Source organism: Falco peregrinus, chromosome 1, assembly GCF_023634155.1.
Source record: "Falco peregrinus isolate bFalPer1 chromosome 1, bFalPer1.pri, whole genome shotgun sequence".
Lineage (NCBI taxonomy): Eukaryota > Metazoa > Chordata > Aves > Falconiformes > Falconidae > Falco > Falco peregrinus.
Window position 1 is genome coordinate 102023254 of NC_073721.1, and position 14129 is coordinate 102037382.

The 14129-nt window shown below is 47.8% G+C and overlaps 1 protein-coding gene and 1 long non-coding RNA gene across 5 annotated transcripts in view; one reads left to right on the plus strand and one right to left on the minus strand.

The window, feature by feature from the left end:
• Positions 1-6947: 6947 nt before the first annotated feature.
• Positions 6948-12643, minus strand: LOC129784430 (uncharacterized). Its single transcript, XR_008747158.1, has 3 exons — positions 12436-12643; positions 10860-11065; positions 6948-10759 (listed from the first exon to the last, which is right to left on the minus strand). It is a non-coding gene; the product is annotated as an uncharacterized LOC129784430 (long non-coding RNA).
• AKT1 (AKT serine/threonine kinase 1) overlaps positions 11775-14129 on the plus strand; it is a 74781-nt gene continuing 72426 nt past the window's right edge. Inside the window, exons 1-2 of one of the 4 annotated variants that reach the window (XM_055803517.1) lie at positions 11775-11966; positions 13555-13629. The gene's annotated coding sequence lies outside the window, so the exon portion shown is untranslated. Of the gene's footprint in view, positions 11967-11997; positions 12458-13554; positions 13630-14129 lie in introns of those variants that run through there. The other 3 variants (XM_055803503.1, XM_055803508.1, XM_055803494.1) reach the window with 3 other exon arrangements.

Genomic DNA, 14129 nt, shown 5'->3' on the forward strand with positions numbered 1-14129 from the left:
TCAATTAGAATGTAACAAGGAGAGTGGTCTAGACATAGATGGCATTTACATTAGCAACAAACTGCTCCATTTGGGTTCTTCAGTTCAACCAGCTATTTAATCATCAATTCATCTATGTGAATTCTTAGCAAATTAGAGAATTTGCTAATTTAATGTACCCTGAAGGTGTTGACTAAATTATGTATCAGTCACTGATGCCTGCTCTGTCTAAAGCATAAGAGAAATGCAGCCAGATTCTTCAGAGAGGGGCTTTGGTGTCACACGCTCTCCAGGGCTCACACAAAATGCTGCGTTTTAGAAGGGTCTGTAAGGTTGAAAAAGACAATTGGGTTCTGCATCAGCCAGTCTCAGTTTTGTTTAAACTTTCTTCCCTGAAACCAGAAGACCATGCGCAAAGCCACCAATAAAAGAGAGAGCTGAAATAAATTTCATTCTCAACATGTCCCGCACTCCAAAGTGGCAGGTGGCCATTTTTGAAGCCAAAGGTAATGAACAATAATCACTTCTGTAAGTGACACAGTATAAGCAGATCTAGAAGCAGGAGGTGGTATAGGAAACCATAGTGTCCTCTTGCATGATCTGCTGAGACACTAACCCTGTGGCTTGTACAGCGCTTCTCCCGGGACATACAAGATGCCATCAGCCTCTCCTAGTGGGGCTAACCCTTACCTGGGTGAAACCAGCCCCTGTGGAAAGCCTGCACAAGGGTTACCCATCACTCGGGTCACTCCTCTAACTGCAAGTGGCACATAAAATACTATCTGTCCTGGCTTTATAATTGATGCCCTGCCAGAAGCCAAAGTGTCCTTCCTCTGGGGCTCAGATGTGATCCTCTCATGCCGTTCTTCAGGACTGACTTTAGGTGAGACTGAAGTCGAGCTCTGAAGAAAACAAGTGTATGGCACATCTCTGAAAGGCATCTTTGCAGAAAACATGGGTGGGGAGGGAATGGAAGATGAGGAAGTTGAGTGGGGCACAAATGTGGGAGGAAAACAAAACCGGAATTTCTGAAAAGTCTAATTTTATGCTGCGCCACCTGTGTGTTTTACCCTCTTTCTCATTCAATTTCATTTTAGACTCAGCAGTTTGAGGAAGCCCCTACTGTGGCGTGAGTAACAGATTGAGGGTTCAATCTTGGGCCCTGCCTGGAGCAAAAAAGATGGTATTATTTGTCACACACGGTAGCGCTGCTTCAATATCCCCTAGCAAAGGGCATGCTCCTGTCTGGTGAGACTAGGCTGGCAGTCCCAGAGATCCTTTCAGGTGTGGTGGATGGAGTGGTACCTCTACAGGTAAGAGGCAGCATCGTTCCGGTGCGAGGTGCACTTTGTCAGCACTCCGTCATCTGCAGGGGGTTCTGAGAGGTTCCATGGTGACTTGAAACCAGGCTTACTGTCAGAGTTCAGGTGCTTCTCGAGTGGTATTCAAATGCCTAGAGATATAGGGATGGGTGCAGCCTTGGCAAGATTTTAAAAGCAAGATAAAGAGAAATGAATAATTAGGCATCTGACTGGAGCTGAAAATTCACATCCCTCCTCAGGATTGGTGAACTGCTTTGGCTAAAATAAGATGCAATTTGAATCTTTGCCAGTTGCCTGTATGAAACTGGTCTCTTTTTTTTTTTTTTTTTTTTTTTCTCCTTAAGATCAGAGATTGCTTTGTTCAATGTTGGAGCACGTCAGAAATTCTTCTGTGATCCTTGGAAGTCTAAGTGGGGGGAGCAGAGAAGGAGTTACCATATTGCTGCATTTGGCACTGGGTGCAAGCGAGCGAATGCTGCCTGCAGGTGTGTGATGCAGTGGGGATTTTGATAAATTGAAGAGGCTGCAGAGCTGCAGGTACCCACCTTGCTACCTCTTCACGCCCGTGTTGGGACATTTGGCTTGGTTCAATAGAAATGCCAAAGGCAGCGTCCCCCTACCGCCCTGGCGCTGGCTGCTGTCAGAAAGGTTTGCCCTTCAGCCCAGGACCTTGCACGGAGCCCAGCTTTCTTCCACAGCCACTTGCTGGCTTTAGAATTACTTGCTCCATTCCCAGATGGACCTGATAACAGCACAGAGCTGCCTGGCCCCAGGCCCTCGGGAGAGGGGTTACAACAAAAACACCCCTTGACTTCAGCAGAAGTGAGATTATTTGAGCAATAAATGAACACAGCAAGTATAGGCTAACACAGCCAGATCTGAAATGAAAATAAAGACAATTTCAGTACTGGGTTGCAGTGGCTGGTTGAAGAATTTGGTCACATGGCAGGAAAGGTCACTAAAGAGAGCTCTTTTAACAGAAGCTCATTCGTATTTTAAACTGGTCGCATGCCTTTTCATTTGTGTCTTCTCTGATGCGAGTCTCCTCTTCATCTTTATTTACATTGGTCTCTTTTCATATTTTGCTGTGAATTGCAAGCAGACTTTTCTCTATCAGCCAGTTTGAAGGGGTGGCAGAGGCATCCCCACTCAACTCCTGTTTGCCCTGTGTCCGAGAGGAATCATTTTTCCTAATGAAAGAGCATTATGGCAATCACGTTGACATGACATATGACAAAACACATATGCTGACTGATCAAGATCAATTCTAGAAACAAAGTGTAGCACGCGAGTGTTTCTACTTTTCCATTTGTCTCTGCAGCCAGGCACACGTCAAATATATTCCATCTCACATCACGGACCAGAACAAGAGGTTTGCATCTAAAACAGCAGGACTCATAGCTAACATCATCGGAAACGTTGCATAGTGATGCCACTGTAGCGAAACACAAATTTCTATCCGAGAAACATATATCATGCTCGGAAGGATAGCAGCGTTTGTAAAAGCATGCAGTACATAATGAGAATTTCATCACCAAGAGCAAGGAGACACGTCAGTGGCTACAAAGCAATAGGTTTAATTCATACCTGAGAATAATTTGATCCCGGGTTTTCCTCCACACTACTCACTACGCCCAGAGAGCTTGTATGAACTATTGATGGGCAGAAATTGTTGGGGACTTAGGGCATTTTAAGATCTGACTTTCTCAGCAGTTGTGAATGCCAGAGTGGAATGCTGATTAGCTCTAAGATGACATACGCATTAAAAAAAAGGACCCTGAGAATATAATAATCCAAGGCTACTTAAAATGAAATGTGTTTTTTTGTAAACATTATGCAAATAGTGATTTGGGGAATCTAAGCCCCGTTGAAAGCTGGGCTGAATGCATTCCCAGGGAATGTGCAGTTAGTACCTGGACTGTGATAAGAATACAATGAGTGTTTTCGACTATTGCTAACGACGAACAGAAATTCAAGCTGTGTGGGTCAACGTGGTGACTCAGCAATCAAAGTTACTTCATCCTGCTGCAGTCAGGGGACTGCAGTTTGGTCTCCAGCACCACGTTTAGGATTTCCAGGGAGAACAGGAGATGAGTCAGGGAATTAGAGCAACCTTGCATTACTTAACTAGTGCTTGTGGCTTGATCAATGGCACTGGGAAGGTTCTGCTGTACGGAACCCCTGCAACAGTGTCGCAGTGTGCTTGCTGTTACAGAGTGCTGTGGAGGCTGCCAGTGCTGTCAGATGCTGGGGGGAAATAGGGGAGAGAAGGAAAAAACATACGGTCAGCAAATAACATGAGAATTTACAGTAGCATCACATGGCAGATAATATTTACCTTATTATGCATGAACTCATGCATATTGTATCCCAGCTGTGATGCGGGCAAACACAAAACTTTATATCCCATGACTCAAAAATACTGCTGTTCTCAAGGTACAGCAGATCAGCAGTAAACTGGAACACACACAAAACCCACCACGTTCCTAGGGCAGGAGTGCGTCCTCACCAGTCAGCTGCAATGTCAGGCAGGTATTTAACAAATGCCTGGGTACAATGAGCAAGGTCTTGTTTATCAATTAACGTACATACTATTAATTGGCTCACATGTCAATTTTAATTGAAGTGATTTGTATTAATAACGGTCGTCTGTGCAAGTTGCATGGCATACCTGCAGGGATCCGTGCTTGCTCCTGGGCTTAACTTTTAGCAGATATTCTAACCTAGGAAATATCTTCACAATTTCAAAATACGAATTTTTTGAGTGACAACTAGCTGTGTAACTGATGCCTATTTGTTAATAGAACCTCTACATGGAAACCCATCACCTAAGAACTATGTCTGAAACAAAACCAGAATAACAGCATTATGTAAGAAACTGTCTAGCCGAAGCCCTGTCATAAAAAAGCCCCAGTGACACACATAAGGGGGGTAACATTATTTGCAAATTATAATAATAGCTTTCCACATCTGTTCTCGTGAAGAGGGAAAGCTGTGTCGCTGCTGGTGTTTTATTTAAGGTTTGAACTCATCCATCTTGCTTTACGTTTTGTAAAAAAACCCTATGACTCTCCTCATTTTACCTTTTCTTACTTTGTTAAAGGCAATGCTGTAGCTCAGGTTACTCTGGGGTTGTCATCATCCCAGGATCAGGTTGAGCCTCTTCTGGAAGTGAATTGTCCCAGGTGTGCTTTCAATTTAAAAATGACTCTGTGAGGACAAATATTAGGGTAATCACAGCTGCTTCTGAAGACGATTGTTATTTTACCATTTAGAAGATTGCCAGAGCTCCCTGGTGCTATGCAGCGTCCTGGCACCTTGCAAGAGGTAACGTCTATCCCCAAGGATTCTATAATCAAAAACCAAAGAAGGGACTGGGGGAAGGGAATTAATCAGTGATTGACTTTCTCTGCATTAAATACAGGAGTGTCTGAGGTACGGATGCAGTGACTTGGTTAGGTTATGCAAAGAGGCTATAAAAGAATTGGGAATTGAAAGTAGCCCTCTTCCATCTAAATTCGGACATGCTGAGTCATCAGTCAATAACAAGACTGATTTCCATGGCAGTAGTGTTTGGAGGCTGTAATCAGGCTTCATGTCCTATTATGCTGGGTGCTGTGTAAATATAGAATAACAGATACTCTCTGCAGGCATGTCCTTAAACAGATCCCCGCTGATTTCAGTGGAACTCTACACATCCAGAAGGATACCCTGGGGTAGATCTGATTTTCTAAATAGGGATGAGATGCAGTAGGCGGGAGTATAAACCTGCAGGATTTATAGGGAACAGATTATAGGTAATGGGATCACAGGGGTGCCTGTGTGAGGTATGCAGTGTAGCAACTTTGTTGATCCTTGTTTTATTTTTGAAGAGGGTAAAGGAACAAGGGAAAATCATAAACTTTTTTCAGTGGGAGACTGGAACCTGTATGCTTTGAAGTATCTGAGTACTGGTGTTTTACTGACTTGCAAAGTTTTCCTGGCCAAGAATAAATCAAAAATACTTCAAACAACTGCAGCAAAACTCTTTTTCTCATTTTTTCTCATAATCCGTCTTTAGGAAAGAGTAACCTCTTTGCTGACTTAAAAGGTGACACGGTGAAAGGTACATGGAAAATAAAGATGCTATAATGAGAAGAACCGTGAGCACGTTCAGAGGACATCTGCTGAGATGTTATCGGTGGCACAGAAGCCCTGCCCATTCCATTCGGTGACATCATTTTCTACAACTGCCAGCCTGTCCTGGCAGGCTCAGGGGCTGCAGCGGGAATGCTGTGTGAGAGCCAGGCTGGATGTAGCAGAAAAATACCCTGGGCCCGATTCCCTCCCGGCTGGCAATGAGTGTGTGGCCGAGGAGCAGCTGCTTCTCCAGCTGAATGCAGATGGCAAGGCTGAGGGCAGGGAAGACTGCAAGGCAGGTCAACAGGTTGATTTCTTTCACAGTTGCCTTTATTATTTTTATGTTTAGTGTCTGTTAGATAAGCACCAAGAAGGTCCTGCAGAGACTCCCCTTGGCACTGGGCACGGACCTGCCAAGAGGTAGGTCTTGTTCCACACAGCCCCAAAGGGATGGTCGCATCCTGATTTGTGCAGGCTCTTGGTGGACCCAGTTTAATGGGTGAGCATTCTGTTCAAGGCTGGGATGGGAATTTCAGCAAACAGGCAATGTCGGACAGCTTGAGGCCCAAGAAAACCAGTTATGTGCTGCGTATGGGGGGGGACGGGGCGGGCAGGACAACTAAATAGGTCCTTGTTATATCAGTACACAAGCAAGTTTTTTAGCCTGAATTTTGCAGTGTTTATGCATGTGCCTGATTCTTATTCCTAGTATCTTCTTAAACTACTACTTCTTCCTAGTATGTTCTTAATTTCTGGATGCCTTCAGCTCATGTGGCAGCAACGTTTTCAATGCCTGTGTCTACATTGAATCAGGAGTGTGCTTTTAAAGCAGATCTCCTGATTGTACCAATTCACTGTGCTTCGGTCTGTATCACACGGACCAGTCTAGGAGTGCATGAACTGGGCCTCCTTCCAGTGAACCTAAACCAGTGAGATCCTTCAGACCAGTCCACATGAACTCTGACTACCACTGGGCAAGCAGTCCCTGGGACCCTGTTACAGCTAGCCCGAAGCCCCCCCCCCACACACTTCACTGCAGCACCTTTGGTGTGGAGATGGGATCCTCAGCTCCAACCGGATCACTCCAGAAAACCACTCCTGTGGCCAGTGCTGCTCAGGCATCATGGCTTGCTGCTCACAGGGAACTGCAGGCTGGGGTAGGGGAGAGGAAGAGGATTTGGGCTTGGAGGGGACCCTGTCCCTCAAAACACGACGGGCAATAACTCGCTCTGGCCACAGGGTGCAACAGCCACAAACCTCTCTGTAGGTGCAGCTAAGAAACCCAGCCTAGATGTAGCCAAAGGGTAGCAAAAGCACTTGAAAGCTTTGTGACAGTAAGAAGTCAAGCAGAAAAGGAGACCTCAGTGATTTCAGTGAGGGCAAACAGTAGCAGGAGCTCAAACTTGGTTAGACATGAAAGAGCTACAGGAGAGAGATACTCAAGCAGCAAAAGATATATTTTAAATATATATTTATTTAAATTAATAAATGATTTATTGAATATAAAAATTACTATCAGGACTCTTCTTTCGTAGAAGTGCTTCTTGTGTGATAAATAAGCAGAAACTCATCTGGGTTTTTTCCTCCATAAGCTGTTGCATTTTATTTGGTGTCTGATCAGCGTGGCTGTAGAAACAAGTACACAACAGGGCTCTGAAGTAAAGAGTGCACCAAAGATAGGAATTTCTTTCTTCGCTTTTCCTGTTTTTATTCATGGTAGTGTCATCTCTTACCTATGAGATGTGAATACAGATGAAGACATCACTAAGTGCAATTTTATGTCTGAAGTAGCCAGAGGGTCAGACCAGAACGATGCTGAAATGATCACTTCTGCCCTTAAAAGTTTCCAAAGGATACAATTTTGAAGTGATCCAAAGGACAGCAGATCTTCACGTGCATGCAGATGCCATTAAGAATGCACTGAAGAAATTAAAAGCAATCCCTTCTCCTCTAGCGTTAACATGCAAACAATAAAAGCCCCTGCCAGTCCACTGGATAAATGTCATATGTATGACATTTTAAAGGATCTAGGAAGCCCCTGTCACCATGATGCCTCAAACCTTAACAGCTCGATTACAGCTCTTGATCTCTAGGAAAACTGCACGTATCATGAGGAAGATGACCTGCTCTGCACTGGCTTTCCCCTGGAGCTCAATGCAGGAGGACCAGGGCCCCAAGAACCCATGGCTGTGCCAGTGTCCACATCCCGCAGCATGGCTGCTGCTCCTTCCACGTTTCCACGTGAGGACTTGCAGGGGTGATCAGCCACTGCAACTGCATCCAAAGGAATATGCCCACATTGTATTCAACTCCATAATTTTGGGTTAATAGCAGAATCAGGGTTGGGTGTGTGAGAGTTGGGAAAGCAACAGGAACCTGACAAGTTTTTATTTTTCTTTTAATGTATGTCTATACCTTCAGCATTTCAGTCTCAGAGGATTTGCCTTTCTGACTGTGGTTAAGAGCATGATGTTTCCTCCCACAGATCATTGAAATTTCAGCATTTTCAGGTATCTTCCCTGAACTAAGAACTCCTGACATGTTACTTTATAAGCAATGCAGCGGTTTGAAGCAGACTTCAGTCCTTCAGATCAAAGACCATGGCTTATGATGTGTCTCTACAGTGCTAATGCTGCCTGGTTCAGACTGGGGCTTGTGGTTAGTACTGTAACAACAAAAGCAACTGCAGTGGTATATGGGACAGAACTGATATATTTGCTATTTTTATATGTTCTATATCTAACTAGCGCATTTTCTATGCAAACTAATGCAGTTCCTGTTTATATACCAAATTCTCCAGAGCGTGTTTGCTGCCCCTTGTCATGGCTATGCTTATTCCTGGTGAAGGGGGCTGTGCTGCTCGCACCGTGGAGTTTGTCAGCAGCATTTGTGACCCAGCCAGAACAGCTCTGCTGGACTGTAAATGCGAAACGTGCCTTCTTCCTCCCACTCCAGCTGCAGAAAGCAGACTGCCACCCCGGGGCTGCCCAGCTTTAGCATCCTGGTGACCAGGAACAGAAGCTGGAAACCAAACCTAGGTCTCCTGCCTGACCTCTGCCAAGGCCTTTAGCAAGCCATTGGGAAGAAGAGCTCCCCAAAAATGCTTCAGCAAACAGGCATCATTCAGCTCACTGCTCTTCGTGTTACCAGTTTAGCTGATGCTTATTCTTGTAGGAAATTCGTTGGGTAATTACAAACATAATCATACAACTATTGATTCACAAAATTAATTTCTAAAAAGTAAAACTACAATGTTTCAGTATGACTATATTTATTATTTTTTCCAGATAGCCTGTTATTGTTTTGCTATTGAGAAATAAACCTTCAAACACTGGATTCGTTCAATTTTAGAAGCATAACTTGTGTTCATTATATTTGGTGCTGTGAAATGCACTTTTAATATGTATTTTTATTGAGCTATATTTTTGTCTGAGACCAAACCTGAGTTGTTTGTTTAAAAGCTATTAATGCCTAGACTGAGATACTAGCTCTGTAATTCTAACAGGATGTCATATAGTCTCTTCCTTTGAGTACCTTTGAGTACAGCCCACCTTTTAAAAAGGGAGGAAGAAACTCACTGTTGGCCCATAAAAATGCTGTCATTACTTGCAGTCATGGAACAGAACTTGTCCTACTGGGGTTCAACTCAATAATTCCACTTCATCTTAACATGCTAGTCTTTCTTCTTATGCTTGACTGGATAAAGAACATTTTTATCCAAAGCTGCAGAATTTCAATGTTTTAAAATAACTTCAAGAAGTTACATTGAATTACATGTTACTTACCTATATATATGTTAAAAATGGATGAGAACGGGAGTGCCTGCTCTCCTGCTGTGGTATCAATACACTGTTTGGCAATCAATCATTCTTTGCCACTAAACCCCTGTGTTCAGTATTTTCAGGTAATATAAATCTAAGGAACAATTGATGCCCCTTATTCTGAAGCACTTAATAACCTGGAATCAACACATATGAAATTTGAGGAAGCGCTCTGGGAAATCTAGGGACTTCCCTGAAAATTAGGGTTTATAGACTATAATCCTATTGATGATAACTAAGTGATAAAACCCACATTGTTTGCATTTATAACAATTCTTGAGTGATTTCATTGTTCTCAAAGGAAAAAAAAATGCTGCTTTTGTTCATTGTTAATACAAAGTCACATTTGTTGTTGCAGACCAGGCACTTCCTACTTTACCTGGGTATTTTTATCCACAGTACTTTGCTGTGTTTGAAAGATAAGCCCTTACTCCAGAATCTAAATTGCACTTTCCCCTCAAATCTGGGGCATGTCAGGTCCAGATCGGGATCCAAACTTTCTAGTTTGGGCCTGTCTTTCATCATGGTAAATCAACAGTCGGCAAATCTAAACAATCTGTTCGTGTTGAAATTTTGGGGTTTTTTAATTGTACTTCCTTTCTAGCAAACAACAGAGGTTTATTTTGTTCTCTTCAGGATGGAAAACTGTTTACTGTATAGCTTTATTTTTTAAACTGCTGCTTCATTTGCAAGGGGAAGTCCTAATGACCTTGCTCACCACGCCGCCTGGGAACTTATCAATCAGGACAGGATTTGGCAGGAAAGCAAGAAAGCTCTCCTGCAATCAGATATATTACCAGAGATCCCCCTGCCTGGACAGAAGTGTCTTACAACCAGTGAACTCCTGTACTCACACATGCTCTTTATTGCTAGGTGTAGCTGCAGTCTGAAGACTCAACATTAGCTCCTAAATGAATTTCCTTCTTGTTTTTGTGAAGTTTGGTACATGTCCTCTGAGCTGCCTGCAAGATTTGCATACTGTCGATTAATTTAATTGTCAATATATCTTTAATGTCTACCTCCATTTTAATCTACACTGGATATTCTGTACATAATGCACAGTGGGTCGAAATGCAATCACAAACCCAGGTTTTTCCTTTCCTCGGCCTTTGCATCTTAGAGACCTCTCACAGCCATTTCATTCTGCCCCGCTATCAGCAGAAATCTTTCCACTGACTGCAGCAGATGAAGATCTGACACTAAACGAGGTAACTGAGCCTGTACCACGGGGTTTGCTTATTCTGCTAATGCCTGAATGGTACATTTTTAAAACTGTGCTGAAATATGCCACAGTAAACCTAAAGGTGAACCACAAAAAATACAATGCTGGTGTAGCAGGAAGGGCTGTTCCTTGGTGGGAAAGGCAGTCTCAGCCTTTATCCCTCCACCACGAAGAAGAGTGAAGCCTCTTCTCCTCTCTCCCAGCGTTGGCTCCTGTAGCACACTGGTATACCCAAAATCCAGCCATCCATTTGACGCTTGGGAACCCTTGTGACAGATACGATTAGGCAGACCTGGCTGATCAAAATGAAAGAAGAAAGTGAATTTCACTGAACATGTACAATCATTCAACTGATGTGGTAGAAAAGCCTCTTATGATATCAAATAGGCTTCCTACCCGTGAAAAGGCAGAGTCGTAGTCCCCAGCTTTACCACTGTAATGAGTTTTATGCACCTTTGTGTTGTTAACAGTGCAAAGCTGTGGGAAGATGTGCTGTTTTCTCAGGTCCAGCTAGCTTCCGAGTGCAGAAATGCAGTCATTGGTGATCCCACATTTCTGAAGAAACCCCATCAGTTCTTGCAGCCCAGTTGGTGTTTATGGCACTGTCAATTAGAAAATAAACAAAATCCCTTAATGACCAAAGAGGCCAAATTTTGATGCTGGAAGTGCGGAGAAGTAACAGATCTGTTGAAGACATTTCCACAACATCGTTCTTCAGAGCAGAACGGCTCTTCAAAAAAATCTCACAATATGTTGCTGTGCGGTAAAGCGACAGCTCAAGTAACTGGTGGTGGTGGGAGCCATTCCTGCTGGGAGAGCGGGATAGCCTGGAGCGCCGCACCCGTGCTCACCGGCCCGGGCCCTGGGGCCACCGCCCACCCTCCCCACCGCTCAGGCCCCCCTGCTGCCCACCGGGGGGGTGAAAAGCCCGCTGGGCCCCGGGACACCGTGGGGTGCCATCAATGGGCACACGGGCAGGCTCCGAGCGCAGGTGAGCGGGCTGGCACCCCGCGCTGCCGCTGGCGGCCCCCCGGAGGTTCACGGGGCCCTGGCCCTTCCCCGAGGTTGGAAGGCGGGGGGCTGCCGGGCCTCTCCCCTGCGGCCGGGCCGGACCCCGTGTTTGGGGCGAGTTGCCCACGCCCCGGGCGCCAGGCTCCTAATGCTGGCGGCTTCCCGCGAGGCCGGGCTGCGAGAGGCCACAGCACCGCGCAGGGCCCGAGCGCCCGGCCCAGGCAGCCGGGACCGTGCCGGGGGAGGGGAAACCCCCGCCGCCGGGCCGGGCCGCGCCGCGCCGGGGTCCGGAACCGCCGCGGGGCCGGCCTGGCGGGTGGGCGGAGGGCGCTGCCCCGCCGCGCCGAGGGGCGCTCCGAGGGCAGCGAGGCGGGGCCGGGCGGTGAAGTGCCCCCCGCCCCGGAGAGCGGCGCGGCGCGGGGCGGCCCCTCGGCGCGGCGGGCGGGAAGCAGCGCGGCGGCGGTAGGACCCGGCGGCCGCTCCCCGGAGGATGTGAGCGAGCGCCGCGGAGACGCGTGTGGGACGAGCCCGGCCCCGGCTGCGGGAGCTCGGTCCGGTGGCGCGGGGGGAGGCGGCGGCGGCGGCGGCGGCTGCGGGGGGGGGGCTGCTGAGCGAGGCGAGGGGCGGCCTCCCCCTCCCGGCCGGAGGCAGGGCGGCGGCGGGGGCGAGGCGGAGCGGCGGGGAAGGCGAGCCGGCAGCCGGAGCGGGCGTGTGAGCCCCATGGGCCGAGAGCCTGCGAGAGGGGGAGGAGGAGCCGCCCCGCCGCCCGCCGCCCGGGGATGGTGAGGAGGCGGCGGCTGCCGGCAGCCCAGTGAGGCCTTCGCTCGGCACCCGCCGGAGAGCCCGCCTCGCCAGCCTCCCCCTTCCCCCCGCTCGCTCGCTGGCTCGCTCCCCCCTTCCCTCCCCTTCCCCTGCCTCCCTCCCCGGCTCCCTTCCCCTGCCGCCGCCACCCTCCCATCACCTCCTCCCCGGGCTCCAGCCATGTAAGTGACCCGCTCCCCCGGCTGGGAAGGGTTGGGGGAAGGAAGCGACGGGGCCGGGGCCTGCTCCGGTCGGCCGCGCCGTGCCCGCCGCATTGTGCGAGGCCGGGAGGGGAAGGGAAGGGAAGGGGGGCGGCCGCCGTCCGCCGTCCGCCTTCCCCGGGCGGCGGTCGCTGACCCGCCTAGGCCGCGGCGGCGGGTGGGGGGCTGCCCCGCCGCCCCACCGGGCACGGCCGGGTTGCGGCGCGCCGGGGCGGCTGGGGGGGGTGAGGGGGGCCGGGCTGCGGGCGGCCCCCGGCCGGCGTCCTGCCGGCGGGCCCGGGGCGGGCAGCAAGCTGTTGGCTCCCGCGGGATGCGGCGGGGGGGGGCGCGGGGGGAGCCCCCGGCGGCCCTCGGACCTGCCCCCACCCGGCCTCCCTCGGAGCCGCGGCCTCCAGCGCCGGCGGGGGCTGGGGCCGCCCGGGACGTGCCCGAGCATCCCCCATGGAAACGGGGGTGGCGGGGGGGGTGTGTGTATTTCTAAAACTGTGGCAAATAAAAGTAGCCGAGTGCCCCCGCTTCTCCCACCTCACCCGCCCCCATTTTTTCCCCTTGTCTTCTGTAGCCGCGTTGTTCAGCCCAGCTCCGCTTTGCGGACCACTGTTTGCCGACGGGGGTGTGATTATCTCCGTGGGCATTTGGTGTGTGTAGGTGGCTGTGCAGCGTTTGGGGACTTGATTTTTTTTCTTTTTTTTTTTCAGTCTTGTTTTGCAGAGCTGTAGGGAGCTGTCTGCAGATACACCCACCCCCCCACCCCCACCTCAGGTGAAATTCTGCAGTTACCAAAATGTTCTCGGAGACTTCTAGGACTTTTACTTCTGTTTCCTTCTAAAGCACATAATTATAATAGAGTATATGAGCGTGCTGTGACTTCTAATATATTTTACTGACAGTATGCTACTGATGCTAATGCAGCTTGCACCTTACAGTATCCCCCCTGCTCCTCCCAACCCCCTTGGAGAAAGTATTTAACTGTTCTTTTTGCTTTGCTCTCCTACCACCTTTTAACATTTAAGAAGCAAATCCCTGATTTGCTCTTGTTTGTTTTATTTATACCACAGGAGGGATGTACATTTCAAAATACAGTTATAAAGGGGAGTTACTAACACTTAATTCAGAAGAATATTTGTTTACAGGTAAATAAATTTGACATACTGCATGACTAGTAATTACTTTTATGTAGTAGTTAATTTTCTGATGACAGCCACAACATTTGTCTGAGTTAACAGACTTAAAGATGCTGTGGAACTACCTTTGATTTTTTAAGTAGGAGGGTTTTTGTTGTGTGTGATGTTTATAGAACTGGTTTTGGTGTGCAGCGATGGTAAATCAAATTCAAGAATTGATCCAATGTCCACAAATAACTTATAGCTCCAGCATTCACTTGGCGGCTTATAAAAATGTCCTGTAAGTGATTACATTAAGAATGAAATAGGTTCATGACTGACGTGGTTTGTTTGGGGACAGAACAAAACTTCTGTTATAAATACGTCAAAATGGAATTTGATTAAATGCATCTCAAGTTGGTACAGAAGTTCTGAGCAGCACAGTTCTTAAATTATATGAGCAGAAACTGTAAAAGGGCTTGTTTGGGAACATAAAGAGGATTTTGTCTGGGCTGTGTCTTTGACAGAGA